We start from the raw sequence: 6,437 nt of genomic DNA on the forward strand, positions 1-6,437 counted from the left end.
TACATCAACAGAATGGCTACCTGCATATTCATGTTGGTTACATCATCTGATTTGGGTGTTGAGGACAAAAGTTTTTCAAACATTAATAACAAAACTGTTTCAATGCTTATTTAAAGAGATAAAAGATTATTTCAAACTACTTATGCCAACATGCATTTACTTTTTCAAGAATTTCAGCTGTTAAAAGAGACTTTTATTTTATTTTAGGTTACACCTAATTTCTTACATTAACCTTGAGAAAAAATATAAAAATGACTTCAGAACTCCGAAACTGAAAAGATTTAAGTAGATGTGTATTCAGGTAATGGTTTTTAATAACAAATATAAATAATATTAACATGTATTGTTTGTCTACCACAGACACTAAAATAAAGTGTTACTGCTTTTAGGTTTAGACTTTAATGTCAATTGAAACTAAATTTAAAACAAATTTCAAGTTTTCATATCAAGTAGGAGCTGGCTCATACACACATCATTCGCTTAGTATTTGTAGACCTTTAAGCTGAATTGAATGTTTTAAATGTTTTTTTTTTTGGCCTGCTCATGGATAGTGGGAGCCACAGCCAATTATGTCTCCAAATGTCATAAAGTATAAGGTCAAAAGTCGCTGTTCTGTATTAAAAAGACGACCGTAACCATTCTGGAAAGGTCAGCCACACTGTTTGTTTCCAATGGTACATGTCCCTGTGTAATGACAATCTTCAGACGTTCTCAGTGAGAGCTGTCCATTAAGACTTCAAAATACAGTCTGTGGCTTTTTTACTGTCATGTGAGATTTTTTAGCTTTTGAGCAGATAGTTAATTCGTTTTAATGTGTGGCTATTTTAATATGAATTTTGGAATGATGTATATCTAAAAAGGACTCTTCAGCCCTCAATAACATTCAACAGCTTCTGTTGTGTAAGTATACACTGGATTTGGACACCGGTTGATCAGGTTTCTACATTGTGGGGGCGTTATTTTGTTTGTCTTATACAGTATTTGTATACTGATATATAATCCACCACTGAGAGATAGCTAGATTAATACATTTACTAATTTTGAAACTCAAGATCCTATCCATATCGTGTCGTCAGTTGTCAGTGTTTATTTGCACATTTAGGAAATTGTTTTTGTTAAAGTAACTCAGCCTTGAGGAGTATTTTCAACATTGTTGTTTTTGTTTTATCAATAACAAATGTTACTTTTCATGCAGACACAATGCATTAAACAGATATCACACTTTTCTAAATGCTGGATATTCTTATGAAATACGACATCATCCTCTGCAAAAAAGGGTACTTTTTTAATTGTCTTTGAATGTGTAGAAAGTTAGACTTTGAAGATCAAGTGAATTACTGCTTTTTTTAAAGATACACAAAATATTTATTTTGTTGTCTTCAAGAAGGTTTTAGACTTCATAGTTGTTGTTCAGATTTGACAATGCATCCGCAAGCCATTTAATTGAGAGCACTATGTAAGGGTTAACATGTTAACAGTCTCCAAGTCACTATAGTGTTCATTAAGAGTTCTTATTAATGTTCCTTTAAATTAGACAAATTTGTGTTTGTGGTGGTATGTGTGTGAAAGACTAGAGAGAGACAGGGCAAGAAAAAGCAAGAGAATGTAGTTTCAATGCCTCTGCTTCCTTTTGTCCTCTGAGTTGACTTCTTAGGAGCCCATTGCTGGAGTTCCATACATGAGAGATCAAGAGTTACCAAGGTGCTCAGAAGATAGACACACACACACACACACTCAGACTCATTTCCTTTGCATGTCAGAGCCCTGCTGGGGTTTCAGTAGAGGTCACCGACACCACTAGTTGAGCTTTCCCCTAAATTAAAAAACTTTGTTTGTGTGTATGTTCTTGTTTGAGAAGAGTGTTATTGTAAGGTGGAACTTGATAGATGGATGGATGGATAGTGTTTAGGTAAGGAATGAGATGACGAATGCATCCATCCCTTTTCTTCAACTTATTGCCATCATCTAGCTGCAGCATTATTGTTTTCTAATAAGATTAATATATATTTTTCCTGCGGATTAGCGTTCTTTACCATCCTTTTCGTTCCTTTACTGGACTGGTCTGCGTATGTGCAGCAGTCTTTTTGATCTGCCGTGCGTAGTGAGGACACTGGCTTGGGTCTGGCCATCCAAGGGCCTGGTGTGAAATCGGCCTGATGTCATTCCTATTGTCCTCCATTTGCATCCCTTACTACTTTAAGGATGTTTCCGAACCTTGCAGGCGTATTCCTCGCTGGTCCATAGGAAGCGTTTGGAAAACTCTAGGCAGGGAAGGGAATCTCAGTGGGGGGGCGGGAGGGGAATCTCAGTCTTTTGTATGGAAAGCAGATGAGTAGACATCCATATTCTAATACTTTCCCTCAAGCTTTACTCTTGTTTAAATGGTATCATGGCTTTCAGAAGATTCAGACAAAGTTGAAGATTTTTAGACTAAATTTTTTCACAATATGTTTGTTGGGAAAGTCTAAATGAATTCATAAAAGTGCTCTGTAATGACCAGAAAAGCATAATCTTAAAGATGATGATTCATAGATACAGTAATGTAAAAAAATTATCACAGACAATAATATCAGTATCCTAGACCTTTCTATCTTGCATTGTTACGGTGCTGAAAATGTGTACTTAAACTACCTTATGAGATTCAACTTTATTTTATGTATTTTTTAGTGGGGGGGTAATGTGGGTGCAATATAGAGAGAGTAAAAGGGGGAGTGGGAAGGATTGGGGTCTGCTTCTTGCAGAGGAAATAAGCCACCTGCAGCCATGACAGGAGGTTTTGACCTTCTTTGGGGTATTTTTCTCCCTCTCTCTCTCTCTAAATCTCTGTCTGCCTCTCTCATTACTTTGCACACAAACACACATACTTTTGGTCTATAGAAAGAGGCCAGTCAGGAACCTCTCCCCGCAACCAGGGCATCACTTCCTCATACAAGTGGTGCTAGAAAGAAATGTATATGAGGCTTTGTCATTGAGCAGGTCAGTGCATGGGAAATGCCAGTTGTCTGTACACCCCTTCACTTTCCCCAGAGGACAGGTAGACTAGATTCTATTTGATTTTTTTACCTAAAGATAATTTCCCATGTTGTAAAGTCAAGTTATTTTTTTGAGTGATGTGCATAACTGATACCAATCAAGAGGACATCTGTTGAGAGTTTTAATAATAGGATGTCATTTAGTTTGAGTCTGGTTGGCTTGATGAGCTTTCCAAAAGGCAACAGTTTTACATATCATAGGAAACTGAAAGTTTGTTATAGCTAACTTTGTCTGTTTATAGAAAAAACGAAATTTGCTTCTTGTATTAAAACACTTTATATGTATAAATAAATGTTGACCTGTTAATGTTGTAGTCATTGTATTAGATTACCTGTAATATTTGTTTGAAGTTTGTTGTGATAAGTTTTACCCCAAGTACATCTTACCAGATTTGACATGCCTAATTTGAACTGTTATTCGTATTTTGTCTTTTTCTGCAAAAAGCCAAGTGTTAGTAATGTGTAATTCTTTTGATCAAAGTTTACAGTAATTAGGCTAAATACGGAAGACCGACCAAGGTTATTTCGCGATTATATATTTTTTTAGGCAGTAAAGTTTATGATTGTGTCCTTTGATGATCTAAATAATTCTATGTGATAATGAATTGATTTTATGAATTTTATTGAACATTGTAAGCAGAAAAAGGATTAAGTTTGACACTTTATTCTGTTTCAAAAGTTAACGCACATGATCTTTGGAGGGAAAAAACAAAGCCTTTTGGGCGGGTATTTTAAATAAAATTAACAAAGAAATCACTGTTGGTTAATTCGTTTATATATATATATATATATATATATTTATTTATTTTTTTTAACTGTCGTCAGTGTTCTTCAGTGGCTAATCTTACAGGAATGAAGAAAGGCCGTTTTTCTTTTATTCTTATTTATTTATTTATTTTGTACGTTCCAAAAATTTTACTATATGTTACTTTCAATGTTTAGGCTGTCAACTATTAATTATAATTTGCATGTTAATTTCTGCTTATTTGGGACTTCGCCTATATTTGTTTTATTCCAACTGAAGTTCCTAACAAAAGGGATCCCGAACAAATAAGTTCAATTTAACCCGCTTTGTGCCCGAACATTGGTCCTCATATGTGGATAATTCGTTAATAGGTTCAATTTTGTTATTAGAAATAGTCCTATAATGATACAGGTATTTTTACAGGTACGAATGACTGTGAGCTGTACACTATGGTGTGAAAACTTACATTTCTGTAAGTTGCTAGCAAACATAAGCATATATTAAAATTGTCATATTGATATTCCTGAAACATATGGAAACGATATAGTTGCTGAGTCTAGTCAGTTACGGTTAAAAGCATTTAACTGTGCAGCGCTTCTGTGATAATGACTTTATATTTCCAGTCCCAGTTAACCAAAATGAGCCTAATGAGATGATTCAAGAGTTGCACAAACACCCATATGGCTATGCGTTGTTTAGTGTTTATTATATAATATCTGATATCTACAGCCTCTCCTCAAACGCCTTGTTGGTGAGGGTGCACTACTCACTCCTGATTTGGTAATGCTTTGTGTGCCAGCGCCCTGACGTCACATCCGCTGGGCTCAGCTCCCATTTGATGAGAGGGTGGCACGTTCTTTTCAACCTGCCAGAGCCAGAGAAGGCTGCAGCGCGAGATCGTTATTTAACCTTTACGACAAAACAAAAAAGGTGGAAACTAATGAGGCATTGAAAATTGTTATTCTTTTTGTTTATTTAATTCTTATCAAGATTTCAGGAGGCAGTTAATTACACAATTAATACGTACGTGATACAAATTATTTACACATGTAACAAAGAGTACTTGTAAACACAAAATAAAAATAGCATTGTATTACACATCTTTTGTCATTTTAGCTTTCAACATAGCTTTTATAGATAGATCTCCGCTGATAAGTAAATTCATTAAGTCGTATACCAGATAGAAGGCCATATTTCATAGATATGCTCATATGCAATTAAACTAACACTGGTTATCTGATTCGGCACAGTTCTATGTTATTAAGTTCGCACTTGAACTTGTAAGGCAAAGTGTGTTAAGTTTGGTGGCTTTATGTCACACACTCTTTTCAGATATAAAACAAATAAGATAAAAAAAAAAAAATGTAAAAACTCCACAATTTGGTATATGGATATACAGTCTGCAACTTAAATCTCGATCATTCTTTTTTAAACTTTTCTTAACACGCGTGAATATGCCCTAATATGACAATTTGCAGCTTTCATGCAAATGCCCCAATACTGCTTCATTCACATAAAGAATTATTGCAATATAAATAAGCAAATGTAACACTTTAGAAATCTACTCTCACATAAAAAGCAACACCGGTCATTGGATAAAGTTTTTCCTTAATATAATCTATATAAATACATAACAAATATGAAGTCAACAATAAAACAGTATTTTAACATCTGTAATACAGTAAACAGCTGGTTTCATTTTTTATCTGATGGTTGTGTGTGTTTATATATAGCTGTATATTTATATATTTATTTATATTTATGTTGTGGCGCTTACCCTGACTATTGTCAGAAGAGTATATCACTGTCAGTATGCTACACGTTTATAGGCAGCATTGAAATGATTCAAACATACTTTGCTACAAAAGATGATTGTATTGCTCTTTTATAAAAACTATGTATGCGATTTAAGACGCTTCGGTACATGTATTTATTTAGCGCGCCTGGTTGAAATGCTTTGACCAGGAAATGAAGGTTAATCCATTGTTATTACGCATGTTATTGGCTATTACAACTATATGTAAAGCACAGTAAAAGAAGTTCTTGCGATCTGAGTAGTCCATCGCGATTCTTTTTTCAAACTCTTTAATTGTAATTATGCAGGCAAAGACTTTATACTTATTTACAATAAAAATGAACAGTTTTTAAAAATGATATTCTGAGATCCGAGGAATGCTGCGTAGGCTACATTTTGTATCAAATGAATATCAAATCAAATAAAACGACATAGGTGGAAATAAAACGACTCTTATGCAATTGATACTATTCACAGTTGCCTTGATGCAGCAGAAAGACTCTTTGGACTTAAGCAAGATTTTCGCATTTTTTTCACATGTTGATCTAAACGTCAGTTGCGCTAACGCTCATTTGACGCTTTGTTCTTCTAGTGATGGCATGAAAAATAACGCGCAATAGAAACGCTTGTTTCTCAAAAGAGACACTCTGCCCAGTGCAAAGAAACGGCACCAATATAGCCTATGTTTTTGAAATAATTTGACCGTTATTTCATAGGAGAATTCAATAAATGTATTTTCGACCTAATTCAATATAGCCTATATTTAACTTCAGTAATGCTGGTATATTTATTCACTGGCCCTTTATTCTTTTAAACTTAGTCTTATTGCATTGTAAATATAACCTTGTACCACCCCAACCCCACC

This window comes from Xyrauchen texanus, chromosome 2 (assembly GCF_025860055.1).
Source record: "Xyrauchen texanus isolate HMW12.3.18 chromosome 2, RBS_HiC_50CHRs, whole genome shotgun sequence".
Taxonomy (NCBI): Eukaryota; Metazoa; Chordata; class Actinopteri; order Cypriniformes; family Catostomidae; genus Xyrauchen; species Xyrauchen texanus.